The following is an 18026-nucleotide window of genomic DNA, read 5'->3' as shown; positions in this document are numbered from 1 at the left end:
TAAAATACAATAAATGACACTTGTGAAACAGATGTAATTAGAGAAAAAAGTCCTGTTACCCTTTATAGTTTAGGTAGATAAAGGTCTCAGTCACGTTTGAGTAAAATAATCCTATTTCTATAAATGTCATAGGATCTTTTTTTAAAGATATTTTATTTTCACGGACCCCTTGCAATTACACCACGGACCACTAGGGGTCCGCGGACCCCCGGTTGAGAAACACTGGTCTACACCATCTCCAGGCCAGGACTCCACAGTCTACACCATCTACACAGTCTACACCATCTACAGGCCAGACGGCAGTCTTTCCAGGATGAGGATGTTCACATCCTTGATAGGGAGGAACGCTGGTTTGAACGAGGAGTCAAAGAGGCCATCTATGTGAAAAGAGAATGACCTTCCCTGAACGGGGGGGGGGGGGGCTAAGCCATCTTACAATGCTGTGATTGCAACTATTGCCCAATTCTTTGTGAATAGTACACATGGCCACTGTAACTCCAGTTAATGGTAATGCAGATTTGCATATGAAACTGATTGTTGGTTTCGGTCGTTATGCCACTGTATTGTTTATAAGGGTGGGGTACATGCAGCCACTGTATTGTTTATAAGGGTGGGGGTACCTGCAGTCAATGTGTTGTTTATAAGGGTGGGGACACCTGCAGTCACTGTATTGTTTATAAGGGTGGGGACACCTGCAGTCACTGTATTGTTTATAAGGGTGGGGACACCTGCAGTCACTGTATTGTTTATAAGGGTGGGGACACCTGCAGTCACTGTATTGTTTATAAGGGTGGGGACACCTGCAGTCACTGTATTGTTTATAAGGGTGGGGGTACCTGCAGTCACTGTATTGTTTATAAGGGTGGGGTACATGCAGTCACTGTATTGTTTATAAGGGTGGGGACACCTGCAGTCACTGTATTGTTTATAAGGGTGGGGACACCTGCAGTCACTGTATTGTTTATAAGGGTGGGGACACCTGCAGCCACTGTGTTGTTTATAAGGGTGGGGACACCTGCAGTCACTGTATTGTTTATAAGGGTGGGGACACCTGCAGCCACTGTGTTGTTTATAAGAGTGGGGGTACCTGCAGCCACTGTATTGTTTATAAGGGTGGGGGTACCTGCAGTCACTGTGTTGTTTATAAGAGTGGGGGTACCTGCAGCCACTGTATTGTTTATAAGAGTGGGGGTACCTGCAGTCACTGTATTGTTTATAAGGGTGGGGACACCTGCAGTCACTGTGTTGTTTATAAGGGTGGGGGTACCTGCAGCCACTGTATTGTTTATAAGAGTGGGGGTACCTGCAGCCACTGTATTGTTTATAAGGGTTCGGGACACCTGCAGTCATTGTATTGTTTATAAGAGTGGGGGTACCTGCAGTCACTGTGTTGTTTATAAGGGTGGGGGTACCTGCAGTCACTGTATTGTTTATAAGGGTGGGGGTACCTGCAGTCACTGTATTGTTTATAAGAGTGGGGGTACCTGCAGCCACTGTATTGTTTATAAGGGTTCGGGACACCTGCAGTCAGGTGAGACTGAAGAGGTGATCCTCCCACGCGCCACGTCCCCCTGGTGAAACTCCTCACTGTCAGGTGAAAAGAAGCGGCTGGTGACTCCACATGTATGGGTGGAGACATGTGGTAGTCTGCAGCCCTCCCCGGATCGGCAGAGGGGGTGGAGCAGAGACCGGGACGGCTCGGAGAGTGGGGTAATTGTAAAGTACAATTGGGGAGAAAAAAAAGGGGGGTGGACTCAAGTTAAATGTTGGCAGATATTAAAATGTCTGCCAGTGTGCCTGGCCAATAAGGTGACGCCTTAAGTACGCATGCGTGATGATGCCAGATGTTTATTATGAGCGCGAGCGCTGTGAGGGAAGTGTTCTGAAGTATCTGAGACAGATTACTAAAAGGTTATTTACAATGGGAAGCACCAGGATGCGAGCAGGCATAAAACCACACTCTTCTAACACTACCGATTTAATTATGCATCTTAAACTAGAACGACCGGGCTTCCCCTCCTACCTAAAACGACCATGGGCGGTCAAAATGACGGCCGGTGTTTAAACTCTATATTGTGTCAAGATAAATAGCCAGCTGAGATATTAATGCATTGCATGTGTCAGTATGGCTGTTAGGAAGCGACTGACGCCAAAATTATCCTGTTAACAACTAAAATAGTAATTTTGAACAGTTTACACTTCAGAGAGACATGGTCCAACTTGAATAACAACATTGAAAAAGTGAAAATATTACCTGAAAAACAAAACGGAAAACACATGTTGCTAATCTAACAAACGTAACCAGGCCGACACAAGGCCACGTGTAGAAAAGAGCTGACAATCAATATGGAAACTGTCCCGAACAACGACCGCAACTTAAACACTACTAGAACGGCCGTGGGCGGTCATTTTGACCGCCACGGTGTTTAAACTCTATACTGTGTCAAGATAAATAGCCAGTAGAGATATTAATGCATGACACGTGTCAGCATGTCTGTTATGAGGCTAACTAACACTAAACTTAACATGTTAACAACTTTCAAACTGTTTTTCAAACAGTTTCAAACGGCGGCTGTCCAACCCTGTCTGTCAACCCTGCCTGTCAACCCTGCCTGTCCAACCCTGCCTGTCCAACCCTGCCTGTCCAACCCTGCCTGTCCAACCCTGCCTGTCAACCCTGCCTGTCAACCCTGCCTGTCCAACCCTGCCTGTCCAACCCTGCCTGTCCAACCCTGCCTGTCAACCCTGCCTGTCCAACCCTGCCTGTCAACCCTGCCTGTCAACCCTGCCTGTCCAACCCTGCCTGTCCAACCCTGCCTGTCCAACCCTGCCTGTCCAACCCTGCCTGTCAACCCTGCCTGTCCAACCCTGCCTGTCAACCCTGCCTGTCCAACCCTGCCTGTCAACCCTGCCTGTCAACCCCGCCTGTCCAACCCCGCCTGTCAACCCTGCCTGTCCAACCCTGCCTGTCAACCCTGCCTGTCCAACCCTGCCTGTCCAACCCTGCCTGTCCAACCCTGCCTGTCCAACCCTGCCTGTCAACCCTGCCTGTCAACCCTGCCTGTCAAACCCTGCCTGTCCAACCCTGCCTGTCAAACCCTGCCTGTCCAACCCTGCCTGTCCAACCCTGCCTGTCCAACCCTGCCTGTCCAACCCTGCCTGTCAACCCTGCCTGTCAACCCTGCCTGTCCAACCCTGCCTGTCCAACCCTGCCTGTCCAACCCTGCCTGTCAACCCTGCCTGTCCAACCCTGCCTGTCAACCCTGCCTGTCAACCCTGCCTGTCCAACCCTGCCTGTCCAACCCTGCCTGTCCAACCCTGCCTGTCCAACCCTGCCTGTCAACCCTGCCTGTCCAACCCTGCCTGTCAACCCTGCCTGTCCAACCCTGCCTGTCAACCCTGCCTGTCAACCCCGCCTGTCCAACCCCGCCTGTCAACCCTGCCTGTCCAACCCTGCCTGTCAACCCTGCCTGTCCAACCCTGCCTGTCCAACCCTGCCTGTCCAACCCTGCCTGTCCAACCCTGCCTGTCCAACCCTGCCTGTCCAACCCTGCCTGTCAACCCTGCCTGTCAACCCTGCCTGTCAAACCCTGCCTGTCCAACCCTGCCTGTCCAACCCTGCCTGTCCAACCCTGCCTGTCCAACCCTGCCTGTCAACCCTGCCTGTCAAACCCTGCCTGTCCAACCCTGCCTGTCAAACCCTGCCTGTCCAACCCTGCCTGTCCAACCCTGCCTGTCAACCCTGCCTGTCCAACCCTGCCTGTCCAACCCTGCCTGTCAACCCTGCGGGGCCTCGGTGCTGGTCATGGTGCGTCTGTAGCGGCGTCTGTAACCAGACATGTTAGACGTCATCAAACATCAAGTTTAGACTATCCATCGTTTTTACGTGACGTCACATTCACATTGGAACGCCCACCTGGCGGGCGGGCGGGCGGGCAGCATTGCACTTGCCAAACGGCAGCATTGCTGACCCGTCCGGAGGGACGGCACATGTACGTGTCTGTCCTTCTGTAAGCTTCCATGGCGGCGGCGGCGGCAGGGCAGGGCAAGGACAGGGACTTCCCACAAGATACATGTAAACGTCGCCAAACTGGAGCTCTGGCAGGGACTTGGCTCTTTTTACATATATATCTTTGTTTTTCTTTTTCGTCAGGTGATCCAAAGACTCGTTGCTTGGAACAGCTGCAGAACGGACAGGTCTGTGCCGCTGCCGCCGCCGCCCGCCACTGTCACGTGACTAAGAACTATGGATTTGTCTGCACTGGAGGGCGCTACTGGGTTTCTAGGACAGAGCAACGAACCTCAGGAAGCAAATGATGCGACAACATACGTCATAAATACTGGCATGACGCGCACCATCACGTGCAACTTACGAGCGGTCATTTTGACTGCTCATGGTCGTTTTATGTAGACTTTATCGTTAATTTTTGTGTGCAGTTGATGTAAAACTCGTTTTAAATGCAAATATATGCAGTTTTAGGAGCATTCAGGGGGCGGCGGGTCCGTATCTTCTCTTCACATTTACCGTTTTGGAATGCGGTATGCATTCTCAGAGATGGGCCTATTTTTATTTGATGTAGGCTATTTATTTCAGATGATTTCTCATTTACACGTTGATATACTGTGCAGCTCTATATTGTAAAACAGGGATGGAAACCCCGTGTTTGCATTTTATTTTAATCTGTTTGATGTGTTTTAATAAAAAGTGCTTGTGACATCTCACATGTGGCTTGACTTACACCTGAACATTTAGCATACTTCGTAGAAAATACCGAGATACGTATATATCGTGTATCACCATTCAGCCTAAAAATACCGAGATATAATTTTTGGTCCGTATCGCCCAGCCCCATAACACAGGGCTGAGTGATTTGAAGCACGTTGCAGAAGGGGCTTAAGAAACAAGAGCCAAGCAAAGCACATGTGCCTTGTGCTGGGAAACGAGTCGTGCTTGGTCGAGCGAACATAGCAGCACAGCTTGACGAGAGCCACCGTGTGAGGGTGCGGGATCACAGTAGGGAGGTGGACAAAAACCGGCACATTCTGTCAAAGCTTATAGACTGCATAACATTATGTGGAGCACTTGAACTAGCCCTTAGAGGACACGACGAGACCGAATCATCCGATCGTCTTCCGTGGCCACGTGGGTTTAGTTTCGTCGCTGGACACTGCAATGCAGGAGCACCTAGTAAAGGCAAAAAGTGTCCAGAACGAGCTACTCGATTGCATGCTAGACGTAATGCAGGGATACACCATGCAGGACCTGGAAAACGCAGACTCGTGCCCGTGCAGGCTGCTGAAACGGCACATGTCTCTGCACACTGCCAGCTCGGTGTTGTGTTCCGTCACATAGACTCGACTAACTCTGTAAAGGAGAGATTCTTTTGCTTCAAAGTGATTGGTGCAGGCACGGCTGCAGAGTCAACCTCCAAAGTACTTCTGGAGCAGTTGGTTGTGGTTTGTTTACCGGAGTAGAGCCGCTGCTCCTTCGCGTTGAAAGGAGCCAGTTGAGGTGGTTCAGGCATCTGATTAGGATGCCTGAACCACCTTGGAGATTTTCCGGGCATGGCCAACTGGTAGGAGACCCCGGGGTAGACCCAGAACTCGCTGGAGGGACTACATGTCCAATCTGGCCTGGGAACACCTTGAGATCCCCCAGGAGGAGCTGGAGGGCGTTGCTGGGGAGAGGGGCGTCTGGAGTGCCCTACTTAGCTTGCTGCCACCGCGACCCGACCCCGGAGAAGCGGCTGAAGATGAGATGAGATGAGATGCGTAACTTCATAACTTTCTCAGGATAGTCTGTCTGGTTTAATACAACAGGGCATCTGCCTTTGTCCGCTGGAAGGATGGTGATGTTATTGTCCTGAACTGAGAGTCGTAAGAGCTTTGCTCTCGTCTCTACTGATGTTGGGCGGCAGCGTCTCCGCATTGCTGAAGCAGGCTGAAACTTTCGTCCGCAGTTGATTCGCTTCTGATTCCGTGATGTTGTTTTTACGGTTCGCCGATTCCGTGGCTGTGATCAGGTCCACCAGCGGGATTTGCCTCGGCGTGACAGCAAAATTCAGCCCCTTAGCAAGGATGTTTTTCTCCACCTGGGTGAGTTCTCCGTCGGACAGATTCTTCACCCACTTGTCCACATCACTGGCGTGTGTCTGGCGTCCGTCCCTGTCTGCCGATATTTCCGGCGTGCAGCAAGTAGGTCAAAATTCTTTTGCTGCCTGGTTTTCGACTTGTTACGTTGCGTTAAACAAGTCTTCTCCGTGTACTCCGTGACCGTGTACATCTGTCGCCATCTTACAGTGCTGTGATTGCAGCTCTTCCCCAATCCTCTGTGAACAGTACACATGTCACTCTATTGCCCATTGTCACTCTATTGACTGGTAATGGTAATTTTCATTGTAATGGTACTTGGCCCTGTGTTGGCCTCGAGGTCTGTCCAGGGTGTCTCCCCGCCTGCCGCCCAGTGACTGCTGGAATAGGATCCAGAATCCCCGCAACCCTGGGGCCAGGATAATGGATGGATGGAGGGATGGTAATTTGAATATGAAACTGATCACTGGTTTCGGTCGTTATGCCACTGTATTGTTTATAAGGGTGGGGACACCTGCAGTCAGTTGGGACTGAAGATGAGTTCATGGGTAAGGCTCGTCTAGCTCAGCACGAAAAGTCGAAAACCAGGCAGCAAAAGAAGTTCAACCGAGTTTCTGCACACCAGAGACATAGAGAGAAAGGTGTCATCACTCAACTAAGTGACCGCTTCAGTCTCAACCGACTGCAGGTGTCCCCACCCTTATAGCCAATACAGTGGCATAACGACCCGAACCAGCGACCAGTTTCATGTGCAGATTGGCGTGACCATTAACTAGCGTTATAAAGGCCATCTGTAGTGTTCACAGAGGACTGCGGAAGGTTTTCAATCGCAGCATTGTAAGATGGTGATCTCTCAGTAAACGTTGTGTCCAGGTGAACTGATTTAACTTTCTGTTATTTCCTTACCTGGATAATTGAGCATGCATAACAAATGCCTAATTGGACATTTAAGCCACGGTATGTCATAGTTGCCCTACCATCTTCAAGTTATCCTAAATATGCAAAGATTGTAACTGCACGTGTCAGAGCTTGTTGAGGACTGGAAAGCTAATCTTTTACATTCTTATCTTGAGACTTTTACCGGTATTCTGTCTTTCCCAACCCAAGCCTGACACACACACACACACACACACACACACACACACACACACACACACACACACACACACACACACACACACACACACACACACACACCATTTATTGTTAGAATTCCTTTTCAAAGATTTTATCTTAATTAGAAAAAAATCTCTAATCTGTACTGACCTTCATGAATATTTCGAGGGAGTATACTTTAGGCAAGAGTTGTCACATTCATAACGATTCTGGTTTGTTTTGTTCTGCTTTTTGTTTTGTTTTGTTTTTTAATTGAGGTTTAGTACTTGAGCCTAGATAGAGTATCCTTTGTATCCAGCAGCAGAATGAGGTGCTGCATGCCAGACCTGCAGAGGACCTGCAGAGGACTTGCAGAGGACCTGCAGAGGACCTGCAGAGGACCTACAGAGGACCTGCAGAGGACCTGTGGAGGACCTGCAGAGGACGTACAGAGGACCTGCAGAGGACCTGCAGAGGACCTGCAGAGGACTTGCAGAGGACCTGCAGAGGACCTGCAGAAGACCTACAGAGGACCTGCAGAGGACCTGTGGAGGACCTGCAGAGGACCTACAGAGGACCTGCAGAGGACCTACAGAGGACCTGTGGAGGACCTGCAGAGGACCTGTGGAGGACCTGCAGAGGACCTGTGGAGGACCTGCAGAGGACCTACAGAGGACCTGCAGAGGACCTACAGAGGACTTGCAGAGGATCTGCAGAGGATCTGCAGAAGACCTGCAGAGGAGACTAACTGGAACGTCATTTCCTCACAGAGTTGAGATGAAAAAGGTAAAAGATGAAGAAGTGGGTAATTGGCGGCGGTGTAGTAGCGTAGCGCTGCAGTAGTGTCTTTCAAAAAGCTAATGATACAGGTCTAGTCCAGACAATGAAGATCATGAAGCTTTAACTGCACTCATCTGTAGCCGCTTGTACTGATCCCCATGAATATTTTGCAGCTATGTTTTTGACCCCGAAAAAACAAAAAAAAACTTCTCAGCCTGTACCTTAAGCCTGGACACTGGGCTGTGGGGCAGCAGGGCCACGGTTCTACTACTTCCTGTATGCGTACATGTGGACTTGACTTCTATTCAGCTCTCAGAGACACACTGTGTGTATCAAAGAGGAGGGTGTCAGTTCAGCCGGATTAAGTGTTTGCTCTTCTGATGAATGCTGCTGCAAGCCGTCAGTGGTAGTTCTTGTATTCCTACTGTACGTACATGTATTTCCATAGTCCATAGTCGGTTTGTTTTAGCTTAGTTAATACCCACTTCCCCCTCGGGGATAAATAAAGTATTCTGATTCTGGTTTCGCGGTGGTCTGCAGAGGGGGAATAAAAAGAATCTGCCACGCCCAGTCCAGTTTAGACAACCAGGAGTTTTTACGTTGGAAAATAAGCCGTGATTTCAACTTTCTCCCCCAAGGTTAAGATGGCTATCTGAAAGTCCTGCCGATGCCCTTGATCAAAGCACTGCTCCTTGAATGTGGAAGTTGGTCCCCGAGGCCACACTGTGGCTGCCCGGTGCTCACCGCTGCAGTTCTCATGGGTCAGATGCAGGAGAGCAGCGCACCCCTGCAGGGGATTAATAGAGTGAACCTGAACTATCGTCATTGTTGGTGATTATATGTTTTGGCAAGGACTGCAGTTGTCAGGCAGCCGTTTGTGCTGCTGCTCTAGTGTCACGTGTTTTCTACCACTTCCGGTTCTTCGGCTGCCGTTGCTGTGTGTGCATGGCGTATGGAGAAGGTAATGGAGTGGCCAGGTACTTACTTTGTAGGGAAAACATTTCACACGCCACAATCCACATTATACGTTATCATGTCAAACACCAAACTTCCCCAAATAACATCTTTGTGTCACATGGGGTTAAATCACCTACACCTAGCCACAGTCACTTACTACACCACTTACTACACCACTTACTACACCAACTTAGTAGTTGGTGGGCAAGTCAGAACACACACTGTACTGGTATAATTTCCCTGATGCAAACAAGTCACTCTGTAAAAGCTGATCCCAGTTGGGTCAGTAGAGACAATACCAGCAGACCATAACGAAGCAGAGGAGCAGCACCCTGGTGATGGAGGAACAGTGGTGATGGAGGAACAGTGGTGATGGAGGACGTGTGGTGATGGAGGAATTGTGGTGATGGAGGAACAGTGGTAATGGAGGAAGTGTGGTGATGGAGTAACAGTGATGATGGAGGAAGTGTGGTGATGGAGGAACAGTGGTAATGGAGGAACAGTGGTGATGGAGAAACAGTGGTGATGGAGGACGTGTGGTGATGGAGGAAGTGTGGTGATGGAGGAACAGTGGTGATGGAGGAAGTGGTGATGGAGGAACAGTGGTGATGGAGGAAGTGTGGTGATAGAGAAGCAAACAGTGGTGATGGAGGAAGTGTGGTGATGGAGAAACAGGGGTGATGGAGAAACAGTGGTGATGGAGGAAGTGTGGTGATGGAGGAAGTGGATCAGGTTGCTCTACACAGTAAGACCTCAGTGACTTTGCAGCAGCACCTGAAGGCCACCTCCTAAAACCATAAAACTGGTCAGCTGTGAAAATGGTGCAGGATTCCTCTCTCTCCTTATTCATCTTCCTCAGCTTGTCCCACCCTTCTCCTCCTCTTCTCATCTTCACTGACCTGATCTCTCGTCCCTCCTCCCCTCTCCATGCTTGCTCAAACTCCCCCTCTCTCCTTCAAATTTAACGGGCTCCAACGTGTCTTTCCGCAGTTCCTGCTTCTTCTCTTCATCTGTCTCTTCTACCCCGCTCTCTAACCTTCGGTGGTCAAATCCCACACATGGCACATAAACAGCATCAAACACGAGTGGATGTGTGAGAGACACACACAACCTCACTGAAATCAAATGGGCACAAATAAGCTGATGCAAAACCAAGCGACAGCTCATGCAGGACTGACTGGTCGTGCTGGACACAGGCATGGACTTGTGAGTCAGGAACAACGGGCGAGCAGAAGAGTGCGGCGGATGGTAGCGTAGTTCACAAGACGGGCAGAAAGAGACACGCAGAGCGGCGCTGGGTTGCGTGGGTAAATGTGGGGGTGACAGGAGAGAGCAGAGATGGTCTGTCTCTGTTGATGTGCCGCTTCTATCTTCTCTCCTTCCAAGTGTCACTGACGAGATGTGACCGACCCTGAATACACGATGTCTCTGCTTTCACATCCAAATTCCAAACTGTCAGAAGGCATTAGATCACACACACGCACGCACACACGCACACACGCACACATGCACACAACCATACACACGCACACACGCACGCACACGCACATACAAATGCATGCACGCACACGCACACACACGCACGCACGCACACAACCATACACACGCACGCACGCACGCACACGCACATACAAATGCATGCACGCACACGCACACACGCACGCACGCACGCACGCACACACGCACGCACGCACACACACACACACACACACACACACACACACACACACACACACACGTCACCCTATATTTGTGGGGACCCCTCATTGACTACATTCATTCCCTAGCCCTTAACCCTTGCCCTGGCCTTAACCTAATCCTGATTCTAGTCTTAAACCCTAAACCCGAGTGCTAACCTTAGACCATAGACCCCTTTCCTCATAGAGACCCATAACATGTCCCCACAACATAGTATTAGTGGGTTCAGCTTTTCTATCCTAACGGGGACCAGATGTCCCCGTTAGGATAGAAAAGCTGACACACACACACACACACACACACACACACACACACACACACACACACACACACACACACACACACACACACACACACACACACACAATGGCTATCAGTGCTGGATTAAAAACAATGTTCATGTGTACTATGAAGTGAAAAGTACAACATTTAACACGTGGAACATTTAACACGTGGAACATTTAACACGTGGAACATTTAACACGTGGAACATTTAACACGTGGAACATTTAACATGTGGAACATTTAACATGTGGAACATTTAACACGTGGAACATTTAACATGTGGAACATTTAACATGTGGAACATTTAACACGTGGAACATTTAACACGTGGAACATTTAACACGTGGAACATTTAACACGTGGAACATTTAACATGTGGAACATTTAACACGTGGAACATTTAACATGCTGAACATTAAACACGTGGAACATTTAACATGTGGAACATTTAACATTTGGAACATTTAACACGTGGAACATTTAACACGTGGAACATTTAACATGTGGAACATTTAACACGTGGAACATTTAACATTTGGAACATTTAACATTTGGAACATTTAACATGTGGAACATTTAACATTTGGAACATTTAACACGTGGAACATTTAACACGTGGAACATTTAACACGTGGAACATTTAACACGTGGAACATTTAACACGTGGAACATTTAACATGTGGAACATTAAACACGTGGAACATTTAACATGTGGAACATTTAACACGTGGAACATTTAACATGTGGAACATTTAACACGTGGAACATTTAACATGCTGAACATTAAACACGTGGAACATTTAACATGTGGAACATTTAACATTTGGAACATTTAACACGTGGAACATTTAACACGTGGAACATTTAACACGTGGAACATTTAACAAGTGGAACATTTAACACGTGGAACATTTAACATGCTGAACATTAAACACGTGGAACATTTAACATGTGGAACATTTAACAAGTGGAACATTTAACATGTGGAAAATTTAACATGTGGAACATTTAACAAGTGGAACATTTAACATGTGGAACATTTAACACGTGGAACATTTAACATGCTGAACATTAAAGACGTGGAACATTTAACATGTGGAACATTTAACAAGTGGAACATTTAACATGTGGAACATTTAACATTTGGAACATTTAACACGTGGAACATTTAACACGTGGAACATTTAACACGTGGAGCACTTAACACGTGGAACATTTAACACGTGGAACATTTAACACGTGGAGCACTTAACACGTGGAACATTTAACACGTGGAACATTTAACACGTGGAGCACTTAACATGTGGAACATTTAACACGTGGGACATTTAACATGTGGAACATTTAACACGTGGAACATTTAACACGTGGAACATTTAACACGTGGGACATTTAACACGTGGGACATTTAACACGTGGAATATTTAACACGTGGAACATTTAACATGTGGAACATTTAACACGTGGAACATTTAACATGTGGAACATTTAAGACGTGGAACAGTTGCTCTGCGTCAGGACGCACAGTGCACAGCAGCCTGACTGGAGCGGCCGCTAGCAGGGCTGAAGGGTAATTCCATCAGAAACAAGTTCCGCATTATCTGCGCCACTAACAAATCGACTTTTGCAGAAAAGTCGTACACTGGGCTGCAGCAGCTGCCACCAAAGCCACGTGCTGCTGGGGGCAGGACGCGCCACGCAGCACGCAGCGCGCCCCTCCGGCTGCCAGGTCAACGCGCACGCTGTCTGCGCGCACATCCAGTAAATCAATCTTGTGGACTATGACAGTCAATCAGGGCTGCCGTCTGTTGATGTGCAGGAGCTGCAAGCTCCAAGGCAGGGTTCATACTGTCTCCCGTCCCCTCTGCACCAGTCCTCATCCCACTAGCTGGAATGTCCTCATCTCACTAGTTTACATGTCCTCTACATGTCCTCATCTCACTAGCTTACATGTCCTCATCCAACCAGTTTACATGTCCTCTACATGTCCTCATCTCACTAGCTTACATGTCCTCATCCCACTAGCTTACATGTCCTCATCCAACCAGTTTACATGTCCTCTACATGTCCTCATCTCACTAGCTTACATGTCCTCATCCCACCAATTTATATGTCCTCATTCCACTAGCTTACATGTCCTCATCCCACCAGTTTACATGTCCTCATCCCACCAGTTTACAATTCCTCATCCCACCAGTTTACATGTCTCCATCCTAATAGCTTACATGTCCTCATCCCACCAATTTACATGTCCTCATTCCACTAGCTTACATGTCCTCATCCCATCAGTTTACATGTCCTCATCCCACCAATTTACATGTCCTCATTCCACTAGCATGTCCTCATCTCACCTGTTTACATGTCCTCATCCCACCATCTTACATGTCCTCATCCTACTATCTTACATGTCCTCATTCCACTAGCATGTCCTCATCTCACCTGTTTACATGTCCTCATCCCACCATCTTACATGTCCTCATCCTACTATCTTACATATCCTCATTCCACTAGCTTACATGTCCTCATCCCACCTGTTTACATGTCCTTATCCCACCAGTTTACACGTCCCCATCCCACTACTTTACATGTCCTCATCCCACCAGTTTACATGTCCTCATCCCACCAGTTTACATGTCCTCATCCCACCAGTTTACAATTCCTCATCCCACCAGTTTACATGTCTCCATCCTAATAGCTTACATGTCCTCATCCCACCAATTTACATGTCCTCATTCCACTAGCTTACATGTCCTCATCCCATCAGTTTACATGTCCTCATCCCACCAATTTACATGTCCTCATTCCACTAGCATGTCCTCATCTCACCTGTTTACATGTCCTCATCCCACCATCTTACATGTCCTCATCCTACTATCTTACATGTCCTCATTCCACTAGCTTACATGTCCTCATCCCACCTGTTTACATGTCCTTATCCCACCAGTTTACATGTCCCCATCCCACTACTTTACATGTCCTCATCCCACCAGTTTACATGTCCTCATCCCACCCGTTTACATGTCCTTATCCCACCAGTTTACATGTCATTATCCCACCAGTTTACATGTCCTTATCCCACCAGTTTACATGTCATTATCCCACCAGTTTACATGTCCTCATCCCACCAGTTTACATGTCCTCGTCCCACTATTTTACATGCAGCTACCCTAAAGCTTACTTTATGTCCACCATGGCAGTGATAACATGGATGTAGACAGCGTTTACATGGCTTCAGAACGTCTCATAGTGTGCAGACATTATGAAGTAGTGATGACATAGCTGGTGGAGGTAAATGACATTTCTGATTAAAACCATTCTGCTAATGGAGACAAGTAGCCCGTCTATTTTTGGTGCAGTTTTTTTTTCAGTCCCAGGTCGCTGGGTCTCAAGGAGAAATTCTTTGATTTGGTTTGCACAAAATGGCCGATTAAATGAAAGAGACAGGCCACGGTGAGCTGGAATATTAAGAGGAAAAATGTGTGTTGGCTGGGACATGGTTTAATCGCCGAGCCTCCTCATCATAGTGATGGATGATTATCTGTGGCAGCGAGACGGATTAAATTCAGGACACATCGGGTACACAACGACATAAACCAGTGCTGATCAAAGTCCTTCAGCCGTCACCCAAAGCGCTCTGTAAGGTCTGTCATGTCAACAGTACCCGGACCATCACTCTTAGTCTGTCTCTTACCGTGATGGGATCCGCTGGTGTCGGATGGTATGCCTGCGCGTCGGCGGTGGACTGACCAGGTTGAGTCGGTGGCGTCGAGCAGGTGCACGAAGTGGATTAAACTGCGGCAGCCCTGTTGGGTTCCGGGGATGACCAGAGAGATAGTGCTCTGCCGGCGATCACTTGGAGGCTTTGTGTATATGATGTTGCAGCCCACCGAGTTAAGCTCCTCCTCCTCCTCCTCCTCCTCCTCCTCCTCCAGGCAACTCCATCAGCCCCCTGTGCTGGATCCACTAAAGCCCTTACAATCACCGTAGCCCCCACCCTTCCTTGTGGATCTCTCTCGCGCGCGCGCTCTCGCTCTCTCTCTCTCGCTCTCGCGCTCTCTCTCTCTGTCGCGCGCGCTCTCTCTCGCGCTCTCTCTCTCGCTGTGTGTGTGTGTGTGTGTGTGTGTGTGTGTGTGTGTGTGTGTGTATGTGTGTGTGTGTGTGTGTGTGTGTGTGTGTGTGTGTTGTAGAGAGAAAGAAAGAGAGAGGGAGGCGCGTTTTGAATGAGGTCAATCGTTACAATTCCGCATTAAGATTCTTACCATTGAAAATAATAAAACAGAAACCATCTCCAAACAAACCAGTTATGTGGTGCAGAAACCATCTCCAAACAAACCAGTTATGTGGTGCAGAAACCATCTCCAAACAAACCAGTTATGTGGTGCAGAAACCATCTCCAAACAAACCAGTTATGTGGTGCAGAAACCATCTCCAAACAAACCAGTTATGTGGTGCAGAAACCATCTCCAAACAAACCAGTTATGTGGTGCAGAAACCATCTCCAAACAAACCAGTTATGTGGTACAGAAACCATCTCCAAACAAACCAGTTATGTGGTGCAGAAACCATCTCCAAACAAACCAGTTATGTGGTGCAGAAACCATCTCCAAACAAACCAGTTATGTGGTGCAGAAACCATCTCCAAACAAACCAGTTATGTGGTACAGAAACCATCTCCAAACAAACCAGTTATGTGGTGCAGAAACCATCTCCAAACAAACCAGTTATGTGGTGCAGAAACCATCTCCAAACAAACCAGTTATGTGGTGCAGAAACCATCTCCAAATTGGTTTGGTTTGGAGATGGTTTCTGCACCACTGGTTTAACTGGTTTGGTGCAGAAACCATCCCCACCACATAACTCAAAAATTAAATAAAAAGCATTCAGTGCATTCTGATATGAATTCATTACAGTTCAGATTGTTGTCCTATCATCACCAAATAAGGCCCATCGTAGATCCCCACTGAAGCAGAAGCAACGTTAATTATTACCTGTATTTTCATGTTTGTTTGTTTGTCTTGGTTTGGCATTTTATTTTATGCCACGTTGACTGTGTAACATTGTGTTTTAATGCATTCACACTGGATCAGAGAAGGCAGCACCTTCCCTAAAGGTGATGCTGCTTTTGTGCACCCCGCACTGCATACCGGTAAAGTTAAAATAATGAAAACGCTCGTGTCTGCAGATACTGCTGATATATAGCACATTTTGTAATTGACACCTTAATATACGGTTTTCATTGTTGTGTTTCAAAGCCTGTGCTAGCCTTGTCAAATTCAAGTAGCCTATCACATCCGGACCTGGTCCAAAGCATTGTTTCATTAAACATCCCACTAATCACTGCTCAGTGGCCACCAGTGAAGACTGGTTGTACTGGGCCGCTCCCAGGTGCGAATGTGCAGGGTGTTTGATGTTCTATTCTTCTTCCCCTCCTTATTTTCAAACCCTCTCATGTCCTCATTGGCATTGTCATCACCGCTCCAGAAACCTTAAGTGGCGGCTGTATGTGACCCAGGCTTCACAGCTGTATGGGAGAGTTGTGATGCAGACGGCTTTGTAAACGGCAGTTTTGGTGTGCGGCTGGAGGTGTTTGTTTTGGAAGACCTTACGTCCGACTTTGCCGCTGGCTACAGAGGCTTGTTTGATTCGGTTGTGCATGTCGCGATCAGTGCTGCGGCCCTCAGAAAGGCTGCTGCCCAGTAATTTGAAAGATGGGCCATTTAGCTTAATCCCACTACTGTCTTCCAGATCTTTGTGAAAAAGGGTTTGTGACACATAGGAGGTAAATGTTGAAGCGTACCGGTGCCAGCACAAACCCCTGACTCACTCCAAAGGGTGCCGATTCCTGTCCTCTTATGGCCACCCGTGCGACCATCCCATCATGACACTGTGACAGAATGTTCAAAAATTTGCTTGGACAGCTAAACTTTCTCAGGATTTTCCAAAGTAGCTCTCGATTCAGTGTCAAAAGCTTTGGTGAGGTCGATAAAAGCCACGATCAGTTCATGATTTTGCTCGCGACACTTTCCTTTTCTTTCCTTCTTTCATTCTTTTTTTTATACTGTAGTGGTTATGGGGCTACATAATTCCCCTTACTGAGCCAGCAGGAACGTTGGTTTACCGCTGCTGTTTTCTCGGTTCGGGTTTACAGTGACACACTTCCGCTGCGCGGGTTTTTGTGTTGTTGTTGTTGTAATGGTGGAAGGAATAAATGGTGCACGTTGTGTAGCTGAAAGAGAAAGTTGTCACGACTCCTGCTTGAGCTCCTCTACACTGGTGACCCCGACGTTTGTCTCTTGGTAGTTATCAGAGACAATCTTTCAGATGAACATGGTTGACGACATCAACGCGGTTTCTCTCAAATGGCCAGAGTTCTGGGAGTCATCGGCAACGACATGGTTCGCCCAGGCAGAAGCGCAGTTTGCTATCCGCAAAATAACGGATGATGCTACTAAATACTACTACGTGGTATCGGCGCTCGGGGGTTCGACTGAAACCACGTCGTCCACGACAGCGCCTGAGGTTGCCCGAGCGTTCATCAGAACCTGGGTCGCCCGCTTTGGCACCCCATCTGACCTCTCCTCGGACAGAGGGCCGCAATTCACGTCAGCGCTCTGGGAGGAGATCGCCGCGGGTTCAGGGGTGAGTCTCCATCGCACCACAGCGTATCACCCTCAAGCTAATGGATTGGTCGAGAGGTTCCATCGCTCGATGGAGGCCGCATTGCGGGCTACCCTCAAGGACGACCGCTGGGTCGACAAACTGCCTTGGGTCATGCTTGGGCTCAGGACGGCCCCCAAGGAGGACCTCCAGTCCTCATCCGCCGAACTGGTCTACGGACAGCCGCTTCGGGTCCCGGGGGATTTCCTTCCCACCGCCACAGCTCCCTGGTCCGCCAGCTGCCAACAGACTGCGCTGCAGGAGGAAGCCAGGGCTTTTGCACCGGTCCCCACTTCTCAGCATGGCGGCTCTCAGTCCTATGTCCCCACGGAGCTGCGGTCGGCGGGGTGTTTTCATCCGTCACGACGCGCACCGCGGTCCCCTGCAGCCACCCTACGATGGCCCATTTCGGGTACGGGACACTGGAGATAAGCACTTTGTGGTGGAGGTTGGCAGCAGGCTGG

The sequence above is a fragment of the Lampris incognitus genome, chromosome 20 (assembly GCF_029633865.1).
Source record: "Lampris incognitus isolate fLamInc1 chromosome 20, fLamInc1.hap2, whole genome shotgun sequence".
NCBI lineage: Eukaryota > Metazoa > Chordata > Actinopteri > Lampriformes > Lampridae > Lampris > Lampris incognitus.
Note: the sequence above shows the minus strand (reverse complement) of the source record.